Here is a 19,840-nt window from a genome sequence, read left to right as displayed (position 1 = left end):
TGGGCCGGTTAGATTTACAAAGGGAAAAACTCCTTGAATAAACATAGCACTCCAAATGTTGGTTAGCTGTTAAATAAATGGATGCTATTATTACAAAGGAGAACTTGGCTCAAGAAGGTAGATCATCGTATCTCATTACCATTCTTGGATAAACAACCAAAGCATGTCTTCTAGTGACAGTGGTTTCATAACATCAATGTGTGTGAGTAAAATGTGTTTCTCTGAAATTAGTATTTATCTCTCTTAATGGAAATAGGAAACCTACAGTGTTCACTGTTGGCTTAAAATTTTTTTAGAGTGAAATGCCATCCTAATACTAGTTCATAAATATTTGAAGTTATATGTGAAATTTAAAACACTGTAAACTCAAGCAGAAAAAAATACCAAAAGAAGAAAAATGCCAAGCAAGTATAGTGTACAGGTTGAATAATCAGCATTATTATTAAAGTGAAATAGGGCCGGCCCCGTGGCTTAGCGGTTAAGTGCGTGCGCTCCGATGCAGGCGACCCAGGTTCGGATCCCGGGCGCACACAGACGCACTGCTTCTCCGGCCATGCTGAGGCTGTGTCCCACATACAGCAACTAGAAGAATGTGCAACTATGACATACAACTATCTACTGGGGCTTTGGGGGAAAAATAAATAAATAAAAATTAAAAAATAAATAAATAAAGTGAAATAGATACCACTTCCTCAAAACATCCGAGTTTTTCTAAAAGGATGTATTACCAAAAATATTTGTGAATCTTGCTTGGCATAGATTAGTGTAGATTACATTTTATACCAGTAGCAAAGCAGATAACTTGCTGTTTAGATACCACGTTTGAACCGAGAAAACATATCGGATCAGCTGGATGTGTGTTGAAGTGTTTAGCTACAGAATCACCCAACAAGTCTCAGTAATGAAAGCTGACCTATGGTTTCTTGAAAGATGTGTTTACTTAATTGCCAAGATAGCTTAGGTGTTGTTTTCTGCGTTGTCAGTTGCATTGTAGTATTCAGATAATTGAAAGTATTGGTCAGTAACCTTTTTGTGCCTGTGTTTTTAAGCTGTTGCTTCTTTCTTTTAATGAAGCATATTAAATATCTTTAATACCACGTGCCTATTTTATTGAAGGATTTATGCTGTTGAGAAAAACAAAATAAAACCTCTACATAGAGTTATAAGAGAGAACATTTGCAACGGAGAGACAGAGATCAAGGGAATGCCAAAATTACTGGAGTGAAGAAAACAAAGAATTGAAGATGAAACTAAAAACAGATAGATGGAGAAGGCTTCTGGCAAAATATAGCTCTGGAGGAAAGAATGTTAGAAGGTAGAACTTCATAGAAAAAAATGTATTTTATGGGAAAAATATACTAAAGGCCACATGACCTACTATTTATTGAAATAGAAATTCAAATTTTATGCAAGAAATAATCCATGCAAAGAAATTGCCAGTGTAGTAATTATTAAAATTACTGGTTTTTTACAAATACAGATATTCATTGAAATACCACAAAGAAAAAAATTGATTTGCAAATAAAATGTTAATTAATTATATTTCCTTTAGTATCTTTAATCCTGGAAGTCCTTATTGTAAATATGACTAAAAAACTAATCATGGTAGTATGTATCTTTTTTTTTTTTTTCCTGAGGAAGATTTGCCCTCAGCTAACATCTGTGCTAATTTTCCTCTCTTTTGTATGTGGGTTGCCGCCACAGCACGGCCGCCAACAAGTGGTGTAGGTCTGCACCCGGGAACTGAACCTGGGCCGGCAATACTAGGCCATGGGGCCGGCCCCCTGTATGTATCTTTTTAATTAGTTAGTGATGAATTCCTAGGAAAAGTTAAACAGGTATGAAGTATATGTTTAAAGATTTTTTTAGGCTTGTTATTCGTTTAATCAAGTGCTTAATTATAAAAGAAAGAAAATTTGGGAATATCCACCTTTGACTTTTAAAAAGAAGTCAGAAGACACAGAATAGCAAAGTAGAGATGGAGGGTCTTTGGTCACTATGCTTAGAAATGCAAATATGATCCTATTTGTGAATGATCCGAATTTGAGTTTGATGGCATAGTTTAACAAGCAAAGTAAATTTTGTTCTGATTAGAAAATTAACTAGCAATATGAGTTTTCCTATCTCCAAATTAGTCTAAGATATAACTTCATGATGCCAGTCAAATATTAAACACACTTTTGTGCTTGGTAACATAAGACAGTTTCAAAGAGTAAAATAAGATAGTAAGCACTACTCAACCTAAAAGAAGTTACAGGTCTAATATGAGATAGTTTCTATGATTTCTAAGGCACTTCCCTGATTTATAAAGAATTCTTAGATTCAGAATAGGCAGGGTATCTGCAGCATTAGACATAATACTTCATTGATATAAGTGAAACTTTCCAGTGCACACATATTGTGTTGACATGTTTACAGAAAAAGTCACTGAATTATAATTATTAGTCAAATAAAAGACTGGCACAGGTGTGTGTATTAGCCAGTTGCAGGACGGCATGGCCATGTACATCTTACATATGACTCAGCTCAGGTGTTTCTTCTTCTGTGAGAGTTCTCTCACCATTTTGTCTACCTGGTCTGGGTTTCTTGCCTTCTTGTTCACAGAGCGTCCTCTGTGTCCCTCTGTCCCTGTTTCTCTCACACCATCTGTTCCTACCACACCATACTATAATTGCTTTCTTAGTTATTCTTACCCTCATTTAGGCTGTCATGGAGCCTTGATTTGTGGTCCGTGTCCCATCCATGTTGGTGCCACCAGCCCACAGAACAGTGTCTGGCACATGTATTTCAGGTACTGGGTAGAAGCTTGAGTGCATGCATAATTGAATGAATGGAAGGAAGGACTAGGAAAAAAATAATGTGTGATGGCAGTATCACCTTAGATTTGTAGAGCATTTTTCATTTATCTTCACTTCCATTTAGAAAAGTAGCCGTGGGGCTATGCTATTTAATTTACAGATGAAGAAAAGGCAGTGATTTGACCAGAGTCAACAGATGGTGTCCGAGTTAGACCCAGTCCCCAACTTATACTTTGGGTTGGTTTGTTCACTCTGTATTGATGATTCTTGATCATAGGAACACGCTTAATGGTAGCAAGGCTGACTGAGGCCAGGCTTACAGAGGGGAGAGTATACCCCTGGAGCAAAACAGCATGTTTAGCCAAAGACAACCACCACCTTCCCCTTACTTGCCCCTTTTTTCCTAAATACTGTTACTGCCCCTGCTATTATTTTTCTGTCATTTTCATGAATCTGTCGTCGATCAGCAACTAGAAACCATGTCCAACACCAGAACAGACTAGAATACAGGCAGTTTTCAGAAATTTTTACTAAATAGAATTTCTGAAGGTGCAGTTGCTTACTACAAAGCCACATTCCCTTTGGTGCCCCCAAATCAGTCCCAGCCTAAAAGACAGAGGTCCTGAGCAGAAACTCGGTGAAACCTCGTGAGTCAAGGCCACCATTTGGTGCAGTTGTAGTGGAATGTTACTGGACATGAAGGTATTGGCCCCATGAAGTTGTGGTTGAGAGGGCTGGTGAGAATTATGGGCATTGTGGGCAAAGGGCAGCTATTCGGGAAGAATTAGCATGCTGATATGCAACAACTTGGGCAGTAGCAGCCAAGGATGGCATGGGAGGGAGGACACGCTTGGGACTCTGGAGGGGTGGGAGGTCAATGACAGGGAGCACTCCCTGTTGAATCCAGTGTTTGGGATGAAATGAGCACTGCCTTCATAAGTCCAGAGTTGCTCCTTTTCTTGTCATGGTATTTCCCTTTTCATCAGTAAAGGGGAAGAGTGAAGGCCTAATTAGAGAAGCAGGATAGAAGGAATTGAGGATTGATGGAGGGTTCAGTTTACATAGCAAATCTCTAATAAGAATGGCTAGCTAGTTGGGTTAGAGCTTTCCTTGAGTGGGGATTACCTCTTCCCCTGTTTTGGACCGTACACTTAATATAGTAGGACTTTATAGCTAGTCTCTAGACAAGTTCCTATATGTTTAACAGTACATTTACTCGAACAGGAAATTGCTTATTAAGGCAAAGTTTTTGGGAAAATCTGTTTTCATAAGTGTCCCCTTTCATATTTTTTTCTTACTAAGTAAGGAAATAATATTGACACCTTACACTTTAATTTAAAATTTTGTTCAGCGTATTAGATATCCCAGTAGGCATTTTTGAATTGAGAGTGTAGGGATATGATCCTCCTTTTTGAGATTTTTGAAGTGCTGCTGTTTTGTGTGTGTGTGTGTTTGTGATGTCAGAGGACAGAGCTAGAACCTGAGTGTAGTTACAGAAAAACACAATTTTAGAGCAAATGTTCTAAGAACTAGAATAATAATACCAAGTATATCAGCTATTAGAGATCATCTCGTTCAGGCGCTTCTTGTTACAGTGTGGTCCAAAGTCACACAGCTGGAGTAAATGACCCAGTTGGTGAATGAGACAGAACCTATGTTTATGTTAGTTCAAAAGGACAGTGGGCTGCCTGTGATCACGGGAATTGTTCCTGGTTGCGGGGTAGGTGATAGGGATCTTGTTGATGGAATCACCGCATTTTATAATGAGACAGATGAGATGAACACATGGGGTGTAACCAGAGTAGACTGTGACCTCCCTGAGGACAGACTGAATATTCTTCTTTATCTTCCTCCTATTTAGGGTACTGACTGGGAACAATAGGGGCTTAGAAGTATTTGTTTAATGTTTGAATAAAAATCATTGATTCAGTAATCTTATTTAAGAATGGTGTTTCTAAAGAAGGAACTAGTGGAAAGTTCTCCCTGATTTTATGCCATCAAATATTCATTCTTTTTTCTGTTTTAAGTTGGATGTTTTCTCTCTAGTGCTGAGGTAAAATCTGGCTAATTATCTTTGGTCATGCCCCATTGTGGTCAATGTTTCTCATAGAGTATGACTCCCAGAATTTAAAGAAATTATTGGAGATGTGGTCTGTGTAGTGTTGAATACAATGGGATCTTACCCTGTTGTATGCTTTGTATGTTTGTTGTGTTTCTTTTTTTGAGCCGTGTGTCCTAAAATGTTTTAAATATGTGGGTTCACAACGTCTACCATTTAGAGGACCAGAATATCTATTTCAAGTACACAAATAAAATCATGAACTAATATGTCAGTGTTTTCCCTCCTGAAGGAGAAATACTAGGAGTTTAATGGGTTGAATAGAAATTTCCTTTTGAATGGTTAACTAAATTGCTGTCACCTTGTAAGCCCCTAAATCCCAATCTGTTTTTCTAAGGCAACATATTTGCAGCTGTTTCAAATAACTGGTGGTTTGAAGACAATTGTTAGTGCGGTTTTCTACACACCCAGAACTTAGACCCTGCTCTGTTACTTGTCTTTGAAGCTAAACAGTTGGCTACAGAGTTGAGTTAAATAATTTCAGATTAGTTTTATTCATTAAATATTTTGGTTAAAAAAAATCTCTGCTGATGTTTAATTCTTCTTATGTGTATTTGCATAGACATTTGAAACATTTTGAGAAATTAATGTTACTGATTTTTTTTTTTTTTTTTTTTTTGTGAGGAATATCAGCCCTGAGCTAACATCCATGCCAATCCACCTCTTTTTGCTGAGGAAGACCTGCCCTGAGCTAACATCTATTGCGATAGTTGTATGTCGTAGTTGCACATCCTTCTAGTTGCTGTATGTGGGACGTGGCCTCAGCATGGCCTTACAAGCGGTGCGTTGGTGCGCGCCCAGGATCCGAACCCAGGCTGCCAGCAGTGGAGTGCGCGCACTTAACGGCTAAGCCACCAGGCTGGCCCCCTATTGATTTTTTTTTTTAATTCAGGGAATTCTGTCACAGCAAATCCCTTATATATATCTAGTCTTTAAAGATAGATAAGAAAAGGAGACGAGTAGAAGTTCATGGCCGCTGTAGTAGGAGTCTCCAAAGCAATGGGAATATATGGTGATTGACTAAGGGATCCCTGAGTGGGGAGGAAACTGACAACACTAAACCTTAAGGCCTCTGAAATTATGAAGCAAAGGGCTCTAGAGTCTTCTGTAATGTGGACCCATGCTTGATTTTCACCTCTGGGGAACTGACATAGAGCTATACAGTTTACTCATCACTTTCCCATGTCCTACTGAACGTGGCCTCCAAATAAACCTGTGATTTAGGCCGGGCAGGTGGTACCCACTGTTTTACATAAATAAGGAAACTGGTTTAGAGAGGTTATGTGGTTTACCCAAGTAAGCTCAAAAAGCCAACAAGGACTAACTTTAGTAGGACTAAAACTCAGGGTTTCTCATTAAAAGTTGAGCATATTGTCCATTGAATCCTGCTCCTGGTGGCACAGGAAGGAAGTATGGACTCACCATCCCTTTCCTTTTCTCTAGGAATAGAGAAAGGAAGTCCTAGGTAGTAGTAATCTCAGTTTTACCATGTGACCTTGGGAAGGTTAATGACTTGTTTTCAGCCTCAGGTTCTTTACCTTTTAAATGGAAACAATGGTATTTGCAGTTTACAGTATTTAGGATTAAATGGGAGCATGCATCACTTTGACACCTTCTATAGGCACTCAAATTTTTTTTTTTTTTTTTTACTTTTTCTTTTTCCCTTGTCCAAAGAAGATTGGCTTTATTTGTGCTGGCCGATTACAGCCCATGCCACTGGATAACTTAAGCAGCTCATGTTCTGCTAAGTGGTGGGAAGTACACACATAAACAAGTAACTATTAAAGTGCCACGTAGTACGGTTGTGCTATGTATGAAGAACCAGGGAGAAAACAGATAAGGAGGCAATAATGTTTTTCTGTAGAGTAAGGTTAGAAAAGGAAGTGCTATTTTGAGCTGGTCCTTGATGATTAAAAGATGTGGAGTTTTCAGAAGATGCAAGGCATTGAAGGCAAGGGAAACATCATGAGCAGAGTGTTAAGTGCATAGTACATTTGGGGAACAGCTAATCAAGGGGTTCCTGGTGTGGATGAAACCTGCTAGGAGAGGAGATGATAGATTTATAAAATATTCTGCAGGGAATAATTCAACTGTATTCATTCAACATATTGATTGAGCATATAATTCTGTTTCAGGCACCAGTTTGGTTGCTGAGGGTACACTGGTGAATATGACAAAGTCTTCTCCTCCTGGGGATTATATTCTAGTGGAGAAGACCAATTTTAAATAATAAACAAAATAGATATGGAGTATGATAAGGGCTATGAGAGGAAAAGAACAGTGTAAGGGATTGAGGAGTGAGGGTGGGAAGGGGCCTCCTATTTTAGATGGCATGTGGAAAAGGCAGTTTTGAGGAGATGACATCGGAGCGGAGACCTGAGTAAAATGAGAGAGTGAGCCCTGCATAGATCTAGGGGAAGAACATTCCAGGAGAGGGAGCAGCAATTACAAATTCCCTGATGCTGGAACAAACGTGGTGATCTTGAGAAGTGGCATGATTGTCAGCGAATTTCAACTAAAAGGGTCCTGAAATGGAATCTGACCATATTACTATTGTTAGGGCCCTCTGCATTAAGAGTGTGTGTGTGTGTGCGTGCGCGCGCAAGAGCATGTTACACGTGTGTCCCTCTTTCCGCCCATCTATCCATCCAACCATCACGCATCTATCCAACTAACCATTCAGCCAGTATTTACTGAGTGCTTTCTATGACTCAGGTACCGTTCTAGGCTTTAGCCCTCAAATGACGCATGCTGAAGTTTAATCACACTCCAAGAAATAGACTAGTGTAGTAGTCAGTGGTTTATGTATTGGCCTTATCTATTTTTCTGAGCGTGGTTAATAATTTTAAGACAATGTAAACTGTTACTTCATTATCCCGTCAGGTCAATATGTCACATGTCTCTCAGCTGTTGCCAGCATCTTATAGGGAAAAGAGTTGGAATAAAGGGGCAAAAATAGAGTACCCTCCACATTTGGGTAAAGAGGGCACTGATGCTGGATATTTGATAGTTGGATGGTCTGTTCTGGGCTACTTAGTGAATCATCTGTGTGGCAAAATGCAGCCTCTCCCTGAGAGACAAACCAAGTTGTTTATTGATGCTGGGGAGGAAGAGGGTTGGGCACATACTTGCAAGACCTATGATCTTTCCCAGAATTTGGAAGGATAAGGGAACTGCTAAGAATTTGACATTGGAACTGTTCCCTCTAATTGTGGCTTTGGCCATTTGAAGGGAAAAAAAAAAAAGTTAAGGAATCCAGAAGGTGATACGCTGAACAATATGGGAGCTATTCACGGTAAAAACAAGCATTTAGCCAAGCGTTTGGCCAAGTAACGTGTGTTTTAGTTTCAGGCAGTATAAACTGAGGTGGCCTTGTTTCACAGTGGCATTTAGGAAAATTAACTAAAATATACCAGCTGCTCAAAGTTTTGATTTGTTTTGTTTTCTTTTCCTTATCCTTACACAGCCCTTGTAGAGCTGGCTTTCCTTCTTTCCATGCTTTGAAATTATTGCAAAAGCATTTAATAACACATATACTTAAAATTTTGTTGATTCTAGATAGACAATTTGACACGAAAAATTTCTACTCATTCTATACATAGTACTGCTTTGGAGAATTTCTAAATTGCCAGACAGTTGGCATTGTAATGCAGAGACGCTCACCTCCCTCTCACATCAGTGCCTCCTTCCGTCTATGGGTGATCTGAGTGCTATCCCCTCTCATTTCCCAGGGATCCTGGTGTATTATTGAACCTCTATTTTTCCTACTTAGGAGGTTAATTCGTTTTAAAATAAATTGTTGCACCTATTACACATGTTAGTTTTGGAAAACAAGAGATAAGAAAAAGGAAAACCATGATCATCTGTAACTCCAAGCACCTTAAGATGAACATACCCGTATATCCAGTGGAGCCCCCCAAATCAGGCTTTAGGTGATTATGTTCACAGTCTGTTGTATAATATCATCAATATATATTTGTGTATTTATGTGTGTATAATATTATGAACATCCTTCTATCCTCTTTAGGGGCTTCACATTATTCCATCAGATAGATAAATGATTCTCCTGTAGTTTATTTCCAATTCTTTCCTGTTACAAAGATAGGATAAACCTCTTTCTGGTCCAAGCTCATTCCTTTCAGCCTATAGATGGCCAGGTCACACCTCTATTCCCATCTGGCAGCCCCTTTCTCTCACCTTCCATTCAGAACTCAGCCTTCAGAAAGAGCAATACGTAATTACTGTTTCCTCGCCTCTTGTTCCCACCTTGGCGTCTAGTCTAACTTGTTTCTGCTCTTCTCCACGACAGCAGCTCTGGAGAGCTGACCTCTCATCAGATGTCTTGTAGAAGCATTTCTGTTTTTTACTGATTTCTTTGTGACATCGATGCCGTTGACCAATTTTGCTCCTTCTTGAAGTCTTTGGACTGTCTGACTCTTCATTCTACCTATATGATCCTTACTTTTCTGACTCCTTGTTTTCTACTTCATCTTTTTGTGTTCTTTTAGATATAAGTCTTTCCTGGTTTTCTGCTGTACATTTTGGGCAATCGTACTCATTCCCATTATTTTACATTCCTGCTGATTTGCTGATAACTACCAAACTGTTTCTCCATCTCAGACTTCTCTGGAGAGCTCCATATTTGTAAGTTCAGCTCTCTTGGATGCTCCCCTTCAAAACTCAGCCAGTCAGAACCTAAATTTTTCAGTGTCTACCCTTGCCCTCCTCCAGCCAGCCTCTGCTCTATGTTAAAGGGCATCACCAACTGTGTGATATCCTACCCAGGCCAGAAATTGCAGAGTCATCCTAGATTCCTTCCTCTCCCTAGCTCCTTCCCCAAATCCAAATGGCAACTAACTGCTGTTTCCCTCTTCATTTCTCTGCAGTCCCAGTGCCTCTGATCTCATAAAGACTCCCATTATTTCTTGATTTCAAACTCCCACTCTCGACTTTCTCTTGACGGTCTCTCCTGTTGCGACCCACCAGAGTAATCTAACATGCAGGTCTCAACCTTGTCAGTTCCACACTTTCCACTCCCAAATCCCACAGTCAACTCTCCCGGTGGGTTAGGTGAGATGTAAACTCCTTAGCATGCTCTGGCCTATTTTATCTCACATCCTTTCCTCTAACCTCTTTTCTTTATCTACTACTATTAAGGATGAGTCGGGTTCTCCCATTCCTCCACTGTGTTCTTTTCTCTTGCTGTTCTTTGGATAGTCAGTCACTCTCTTCTTCTGTGTTCCCTGAACACCCTGTACCAGGATGTCTCAACCGTGGAACTACTGATCTTTTGTGTTGACTAATGCTTTGTTGTGGGGTGCCATGTTGTGCATTGTAGGATATTTAGCAGCAGCTTTGACTTCTACTCATTAGATACCAGTAACACGCTCCCTCCTGTCCTCCGCCCCAGTGTGACGAGCAAAAACGTCTCCAGACATTGCCAGGTGTTTCCTGAGTGGTACAACCTCCCCTGGTTAAGAACACTGCCCTCTATTTACCTTTTCTCAAGTATTTACAAGAACATCTTGTGATTATGTCTTGTTTATCTTCTTTGCTGTCGGAGGTCAGAGCCGGTGCACCTTGGCGTCTCGAACGGTGTGGAGACCGGAGTGGTCCCTAGTCAGCATTTGTTCATTTGCTGTCTAAGGATATGAACCTCTTGTGACTGTTCCCAGACAAATGAAAAGGACAGTCAGCAACATGGAGAATTTTGCCGTTTGGCGAGAGATATATTTTGATAGTTCAGTTTGATAGTTTACGGTGCTTTGCTTTGTAGTAAGTGAATTCAAGATAATTTTCTGTAGATGCGCGAGGGAAGTTGTGCAGTGTGTTTTGCTGAAAACTAGATTTTTTTTAAAGGCTGATTCATTCATTTCATTAATTTGTCAATCGTGGTTGAGTGTCTGCTTTATGCCAGGGACTTTGTTTATTCCTGGATGAAACAGTCCTACCCATTTAGGGTCTTCTAGGCTTTTCAGATAGATATTCAAGGAGAAGTTTTAATATAGTGAGATGAAAATAAGTCATGGCAGCAAGGATCTCCAAGATAGTGAGCTGAGACTGACTCTCCAGGCAGTCGGGCCTTGTGGGTGTGTGGAGGGTAAAGAGGATGTTTATGTGACATTCCAAGTAATCTTAATAAGTTGATGCTTTGTAGAATTTGGCAGTAAGCGATGTTCCTTCCTTTTTTTGCTTTTATTCAACTTCATTATGGTGAATTTGGAGAACTAGTGTCTGAGTGGCTGAAAATTGGCACGGTCATGAGCATTTTATATTTCCTTTATGCTGCGTCGTAATGATTCTCCCTTCCCCCATTCTCTCCTCCTTTTTACCTGAATTTCTGTCGTATGAAGCATAATGTGGCAAGTATTCTGATCTCACGGCCTACTCTGTCTGCAGAGGTGTATGTGAGTGAGACTCCTTTTAATCATTCGTATAATGATTGGTGGCTCCCTGTTGTTAAACCACAGTTATTGATCCATCATCGCTGAAGTACATGGCTGAAGGAACTGGTGCTGTCAGGCATTGATTGACTAGGAAGGAAGTGTAGAGCTATTCTGACTCACTTTTATTTTCATCAGCAACAGTTACAGTAGAGACTTGTGCAAGACCTCCATGATGGAACATCACTTTTCCTGCATTAAGAGGTGTCTGATGTGACTGAAATTGCTGAGATAACTCCAACTGCTGCGTTTAAAATATTTAGAACAGAAGAAACTGTCCAAAACCTTCTTATCTGACTTGGCTAATGATTCAGACGCTGGAAAATAAATTTTGGGGGGTGGGGGAGGGGTGAGAAAGAACAGATCTCGTATAAAATTGTTCCTAAGCAAATTGAAGAACATATATGTTAACATTTTATTGAAGAGATATTTCTTCACAAACTGTGCAGTCAGAAAAAACAAGCACGTTTTTGCATAAGGAAGGTCATTTAATGGCTGTTCAAATAGTTAACTTCAAGCCATAATTAATAGCTGTCTCTTGGTCCAGTTTTTACATTTTGGGGCAGTTTCAGGAGGATTTGGAGCTTCCATGTGCAAATATTTTAGATAAGGATACAGACTAAAGATACTAAAAGTACTTATTGAAAGTGCCTCTCTTTCGGTTAGCACAACTTACATCATATATATATTAAAGTCTGAGATAAGCATTATTTGCTTTAATGATGGTTTAATGATGCTCATGTTCTGCCTTTAATTCTAGTTAGAACAAAGAAGAATCACAAAAATAAATGCAGGGAGGGAGTGGCAGAGGAAGGACGAGAGGGGTGCATTAGAAGAGTGAAACCCAAAACAGAGAGGGTAAAAGCTACCATTTCTAGTGACATTTTATCCATGCCTCAGAGCCTGTGCATTTGTCCCTCTCTGAATATTTTAGTTTTGTTATAATTGCAGTATCTTGCCTGCACTTTGTCCCTCTGATCCTTTGTTAAAGCCCAGATCACTCTGTGCAGACTGCGCTCGTAGGTGTGATTTATGGAGTGACAAGTAGCCGTAGGGTGGAACGCCCGCCTCTGTACCTGAGTAAAGTATTAGACATCACAGAGCGGGGCGGGCAGGAGGGGGCCTCAGAAGGGGGTGGGGGAGGCAAAAAGCAAAAAGCAGTAACGCAGCAGCTCCTGGATACAGATCAGACAAGAGGTTCTGCCACAAATCACCTAGAAACATGTCAGACGCTGCATGTTTGTTGTTTTACACTGAGGGCACAGCCGTAGTCCAAAAGTATTGATTCTTTTCTTTGTACAGAGACAGAGACTGTCAGCCTGAGCAGGCTGACCTTGGTATGGCGCAGACAACTATTCCCCACCCTGCCGACCAGATGAACCCCACAGGAAAAGCCTAGGCAAGATATGCCAATGTCCACTTCACAGGCTCAGAGAGAAACCGGTGCCTGCTGCAACGGCTCCTTCTGCTTCCCAAACACATCCCCCCTCCCAGGCCCCCAGAGTGCACCTTGTGACAGAAAATTGGAGGCAGGATTCTTGGAGTGTGCGAGTGTGTGTGTGTGTAAAAATGCACAAAAAGAAGCCCCTTCTATTTTCTTTAACTGTGAGATAACCTGGAGGATATCTGGCCGATGGTGTATACGCGTGTGCATTTTGTGTTTGAAGAGGCAAGAGAAGAGAATTTATTTTCTGTTTCTAGATATCAAAGGAGAAATCTCTGTGTGTGGGCACTTAAATATGTTTTGATTTTTGTTTTAGAGGGGAGTGAGTTTTCTCCTCTTTCTCTATTCCAAAAGCCTTGACGACAGGCAAGAGATATGGGGAAAAGAAATCAACTCACTCTTAATTCGTGTGTGATTATTTAAAAAGTTGTTTAATAGCAAAACTACATAGATGCATTTACTCCGGGAACCCACCGTTCTCTTTCTAGTCTTAAACTCTGTAGTAGTCTTAAATCATTTTGCAGCGTACAAAAAATTTCATTTATTTTGAAAGTCAAGTAAGTTTTAGCTACGAAAACCAGTCTGTAACTTAGAATTCATGTTTGTTTTGGCCAAATGTAAATACAAACATATAGCCCCCAACATTTGAAATGAAGAATTCAAAACTTGAAGCTATAAACCCTTAGGAAGAAGGGACCGCAAAGGGCCTTTCAGGGAACACAGCCGATCCCCTGTTGGGCTGACCGGCTGATCTCAGTGCACCAGGAGGGCTGGCCTCCGGTGAAGTGGATGGTGTTTTGAGTCACTCCTTGCCGAAGCTGAGTGTTTTATTTTGACTAACAATAACAGGGAGGATGCCCTTCTCCCTTTCACTTTTAGGAATATTGTCGCATGCACGATCCCTGTCAGTAAGATTGAGCAGTCCATGAGGAAAACTCAGATAGCTGTCCAGTTTTGCCCGAATGAGACTATGAGACACACGGATGGAGAAGAAAAGTGGTGATGTCATGTGTACTCTGGGATATTAAAAAAATCCTCTCTTTAAAAAATGAGATTTCTCTTCCCAATTAAAATAATGCAAACAGGTTCAGTGTATGTGATAGGATATTGAATTTGCATAACTCAGCTTAATTTTTTATTAAGATCAATTCTTTTGTTTTCAAGTGGACCATTGAAGATAAAAATAGCAAGTACATGTAAGGCATCTTAAACTCATTACTCACTTATATGAGAAACCCTTTTATTTTCTACATCTGTACTTTCACATTCATACTGTTAAGTGACTATTTGGCAACCTAAAAGAAAACTTAATGGTTAAAAAAACATCATTTGTTTTATAGTCAGTTTTTCACTTGATCTTAATGTGAGAGATCTCTTTGAAGTATTGGGATTTCCAGATTCCTAACGGAAAATATTTCTACTAAATGTCCTATTCTCTGAAAACAATGTAAGACCTAACTAATTATTTTGGTTTCTCATGCTGATTCTAAATATTTCGTGTTCTTTTTGTTGGGTCTTTCTTATCCTAAACAGCATTACATTTTTTTTTTTTAAAGATTTTTTTATTTATTCAGTTTTTTCCCCCCAAAGCCCCAGTAGATAGTTGTACGTCATAGGTTCACATCCTTCTAGTTGCTGTACGTGGGACTCGGCCTCACGTTGGACGGAGAAGTGGTGCCTCGGGGCGCTCCCGGGATCCGAACCCGGGCCGCCAGCATCAGAGCGCGCGCACTTAACCGCTAAGCCACGGAGCCGGCCCAACAGCATTACATTTTAAGGGTAAGAACAGCTTAGCAGCTCTGCTTTTGGGCATTGAAAATAAAAAAGGCAAATTATTTAAGATATATCAGTGTCTTTGCAGAAAAACATTCTAGTTATTTCTAGTTATATAATGGTAGATGAATTGTGACTATGCTATATAAGAAATGCCATTTAAGAAAAATAATGTAGAGAATGGATTAGGAATGGTTTAAGATCTGAATACTCAGAATTGGTATTTTTTTTTAACACTCTACTTTTCTTTTAATATATACATGCTAATCATCTGTCTTTCTCTCTTCCCTGTATATGTTATACCCACTTGATTTACTACTGAAATTATATTGCTTTTGAAAGTGTCAGTTGAGTTATCCCTTGCCTTGTTAGTATCATGTTTGATTTCTTGGACAGAGACATAAATCACTATCTAATATGCAGGTCTTTTGAAGACGCACCCAAGGTTTATTGCCAGTAACAGACTAGTGGCCTTATGTGGACTTTCCATGAATAAAACAGATTGATGAGCCATTTTATAGCATCGCAAGCTGTATTATAAATACATCACCCTTTTCAGTAATTTAACGTGAGGAACAGCCTAATGAGCTCCCAGCTATGATCAGCCAGAGAGCTGGGAGTTCTGTTTAGCTTCTAGGACAAGTGACTGGTGGAGGATGAGAAACCCAAACTGTAATATTTTCCTCAGTTCAGTGACAAAACCTTTGTAATATGAATCATTTGAAACAGCAGTCAAGTCAAGCTGCATTTAGAATTGGTCAGAGAAATAAAGTGAAATATACATGTGTCTGATTTTGCTTATAACTGGAAATGTAAGGTGATTGGCTTTTTAAGTTATTTGTTTTTTTTCTTTTACTGATTAAAGTCATTAGCAAAATTGGATCAGCAAACTATCATTCTGAAATATACATGATATAACATGTATATGTTCTACCTGACAGCGTGGAAAACTGTCGATAGAGAAATAGGTAGATATGGTTATAACATCATGAGAGTCTCTGTGGAAAGTACAGCTGTCCCCGCTTATCTGTGGGGGATATGTTCCAAGACCCCCAGCGGATACCTGAAACTGCAGATAGTACCGAACCCTATATGTACTATGTTTTTTCCTATACGTACATACCTGTGATAAAGTTTAATTTATAAATTAGGCACAGTAAGAGATTAAAAACAATAACTAATAATAAAATAGAACAGTTATACCAATATACTGTAATAAAAGTTACTGTGGATCTTAGCAAAGTCAGCCTATGATTTTTTTTCTTTCCTTATTGAGAACTTTCACCTTTTCACTGAAAGGAAGCACTTTATGGCTTCTCTTTGACACATCTGAATTTCTAGCATCACTACTCTTGTGCTTTGGGGTCATTATTAAGTAAAATCAGGGTTACTTGAACACAAGCACTGTGATGCTGACAGTCGATCTGATAACCAAGACAGCTACTAAGTGACTAACAGGAGAGTAGCTTATACAGCATGGATAAGCTGGATAAAGGGATGAGGGACTATTCACGTCCCAGGCAGGATGGCGTGAGATTTTATCACACTATTCAGAACAGCGCACAATTTAAAACTCATATTAATTGTTTATTTCTGGAATTTTCCGTTTAATACTTTCAAATCGCAGTTGACTGCAGGTAACTGAAACCGCGGATAAGGGGGGACTACTGTATAGCTTAAGATGATCATGGTTTCTGTATTCAAGCCTTGTCTTTTGCGCAGTTTATAACACTTTACCTTTAGTATTTAATTAATCCTTATAATACCTCTGTGGAGAAGGATGAGTGGGTGGCATCTGAGGTTAAACAGTTCTCTTTCTCTTTCTGATGAGCAAACTGAGGCATATAGAGATGGTCGTTTTTAAAGAGTTATCTGAACAGAAAGATGAACAAGATAAAACAAATGAATTATCTAAAGTAAAATAAAATGTTTATTAGATATAATAGATGTCAACATTTAGAAAACTTACACAAATATACCTTTGTGGACTTACAATTTCCTAACGATTTGGAGGATAGACCACGCTCAGAACTGCTAAAGGCATAGTTTTGTGAATGAATTTTTGCTACCTAGAAACTGCAATATATTTTGAACTGGAAGGTTCTAGAAGATATTTCACTTTTCTGAATGCAGTTGATTACAGGCATACTTCATTTATTGTGCTTCACTGTATTGCACTTCGCAGATATTGCAGTTTTTACAAGACCCTACGCCATCAAAAAGATTGTGATTCGCTGAAGTCTCAAATGATGGCTAGCATTTTTTTAGCAATGAAATATTTTTTAATTAAGGTATGTACATTGTTTTCTTAGACATACTGCTATTGCACACTTAATAAACTACGTAATAGTGTAAACATAACTTTTATATGCACTGGGAAACCAAAAAATTTGTGTGACTCACTTTATTGTGATATTCGCTTTATTGCAGAGATCTGGAACTGAACCCACAATATCTTCGAGGTGTGCCTGTACATCATGCTGCATAATACTATCCTTGCCATATACCCAGTTGAAACTGTATTTTACATTTTTAAAAATCAGGCTTTGGTCTGGAGTGGCATTATTTATAAATATAAATAGGTGAGTAATTAGCCTATTAAAAAAAATTAAAAAATTTTTTTTCCAAATATAATTTCCACTATGAAAGCGGCTAGGCGGTTTGGCAGACTCTGTTATTTATACTCCAGATGTAAAGTACCTTGAGTTTACAAGGGAAGAATGAAGAACTGAAAGGCTTTAATTAGCCTTTACCGAATAGGTAAAAACAGAATATTTTACCACTGAGACGTAAACACATCAGTGATGGCCTACCCTGTCGGGCCCAGTCCTGCCTATACTCAGACACAATGCATTTCCAATTTAAAAAAAATAATAATTTAAATGGAATGGCCCCATTTATGCTCTCTGTTCCTTATTAAAAATGGTTGACAAGTAAAATTCCATTTTAAAAAATGTGTCTGTGGACACTCAATATTGTTTTGAATTTTAAAGAGTTCCTGTGTCTTGTGAATGGCAATATGCATTTAGTATTCTGTATTCAGGGCAGAGTACTTTTGAAACCAACTGTGCATTTATCTTCATTTTTGCTTTCTCCTCTGTGCTTTATCTTCCACCCCTGTACATATGGGGTTGAGTGTGGACTGCAGGTCTAAGGTAATCGAATTGGATGAACTCTTGGGTCCTCAGTTTCTCCTTTTCTGAAACTGGGCTAGAATTTAACTTTTCTCGAAGGAGTATTTGGAAGAATATTATAGAATGGATTTATAAGGTCTCTGTGCCTCCATAGAAGTTAGTGTTGACATTTAGTTCTATTCTTTGGGGTATCTCAGAAGTTACAGCTGGGTGAATGATCTTGCCATTTTAGAGTAGGCTGGACCAAGGCTTGTGGCCATATCATTTATATTTCTTTTTTTTTTTTTTTGTGAGGAAGACTAGCCCTGAGCTAATGTCCTACGCCAATCCTCCTCTTTTTACTGAGGAAGATTGGCCCTGGGCTAACATCAGTGCCCATCTTCCTCTACTTTATATGGGATGCCGCCACAGTGTAACTTGACAAGCGGTGCATTGGTCCGCACCTGGGATCCGAACCTGCGAACCCTGGGCCGCTGAAGTGGAGCACATGGACTTAACTGCTATGCCACTGGGCCGGCTCCTTATCTGTGTTTCTGTAGCATTGGCTTCTCAAATAAGTTTATGGCAGGGCTGGCCAGGTGGTCTAGTGATTGGGTTTGAGTGCTCTGCTTCGATGGGCCTGGGTTCGCAGGTTCCAATCCCGGGTGCAGACCTATGCACTGCTTATCAAGCCATGCTGTGGCAGGTGTCCCACATATAAAGTGGAGGAAGATGGGCATAGATGTTAGTCCAGGGCCAATCTTTCTCAGCAGAAACAAGAGGATTGGCAACAGATCTTAGCTCAAGGCTAATCTTCCTCACCAAATAAATAAATAAATAAATAAATAAAAAGTTTATGGCAGTGCATTATCTGAAAAGAAAATTTTAGCTAATTCATTTAAACATCAGAAATAAATCAGATGTCTTTCTCTTATATATTTGTCACATGAATATAAAACCATAAAGATTTTAAGCTTAATAGTTAGAAACAGAGGCCTATAGAAGTGGCTTTTCAAACACACAGTCATTGATTTCTTGTTGAAAATCCCTAAAAAAATCCAAGGGCAGGCAGAATATGTTCTTCCTCCGTCTCTCCCTTCCTCTGTCTCTCTCCCTTTTTCTGCCTCTCTGTCTCTCGAATTTGTGCCACTGCTCCTAGTTTTCCACTCAAGTTCAATGATACGTTTCCTAAGAATAGCATTAGGCTTATGGAAAGAAAGATGTGTCGCCAGTGGACTCAGTTCTCCCTTTTGATTTATGAGGGTTTGAAAAAGCACTCTTCCAGGTCTTCTCTTCTTCCCAGGGACTTGGGGAAAGTCTTGTTCAAAAGTAATGGTTCCTAAAGAATTGCTCAGCTATAGACCGCTAGCCTCTTAAAACATCGGCTGGTTCAGAGGCATGGCGCATGCTGCTTTTCAGCTCTAAGACTCAGTGGCAGTGTGCTGAAGACCATGAGCTCATCTGATTCTGTCAGTCCTGGAACGCCTTTGGAAGTTCTCTGTTAGTCAGGCTCATTCTCTTTTTTACTGGAAGTGCAAGCCAGTTGTTGTTTGTAGAACTCATCATTTAACATTCCAGTAGTGTGCAAAGCGTGGGATGAATTTATAGGTATATACATGCACTTATATGAAAGGTATGCCTCTATCTTTTAATCTTTTGTCGCAGAGTCTAAGACAACGAAGTAGCTATACCTCTTTGGCATAAAGACATCATTGGTTTTAACCCAAAGTGATTCACTCAAACTACATTTTAACAGAGGTTCAGTACCTCATATTCGATGACTGCCCTTATGTGCCTGGTCACCTTTAGAGGGCATAATTCTCCTGGAAAACTATTCCTAATGAATTGCAAATAGAGATCAGTTAAGTAAATTGTGTTAATTATGTCATTTGCAAGATTGCCTAATGTGGAATTGGTCTAGAGTCTAGAAACTGCTTGTCAAATGTTTCCCTTAACTAATGTGATATTTTGTGGTTTGCAAATGACACAATTCACATAACTTATTTGATGGAACTTCATTAACCACCCCTTAGTTTGCCTTAGCAAAATTATGTTATTAAACATGCCACAATAGGTTCTTTCCTCATTACTTTGCACTCAGCCCAGTGAATAATGTTTGCATTGTGACACCTGTCCGCCAGTCCTTCGTC

The 19,840-nt window shown here is 39.3% G+C and overlaps 1 protein-coding gene across 14 annotated transcripts in view; it reads left to right on the top strand.

The window, feature by feature from the left end:
• BNC2 (basonuclin zinc finger protein 2) overlaps positions 1 to 19,840 on the top strand; it is a 414,875-nt gene that overhangs the window by 184,146 nt on the left and 210,889 nt on the right. The window contains exon 1 of one of the 14 annotated variants that reach the window (XM_087444640.1): positions 16,543 to 17,159. The exons of the other annotated variants lie outside the window; for them this stretch is intronic. The gene's annotated coding sequence lies outside the window, so the exon portion shown is untranslated. Of the gene's footprint in view, positions 1 to 16,542; positions 17,160 to 19,840 lie in introns of those variants that run through there. 14 annotated transcript variants of the gene reach the window in all.

The sequence above is a fragment of the Ceratotherium simum genome, chromosome 20, assembly GCF_057802395.1.
Source record: "Ceratotherium simum simum isolate JZ-2026a chromosome 20, ASM5780239v1, whole genome shotgun sequence".
Classification (NCBI taxonomy): domain Eukaryota; kingdom Metazoa; phylum Chordata; class Mammalia; order Perissodactyla; family Rhinocerotidae; genus Ceratotherium; species Ceratotherium simum.
Note: the sequence above shows the minus strand (reverse complement) of the source record. Positions and strands in the feature narration are given on the sequence as shown.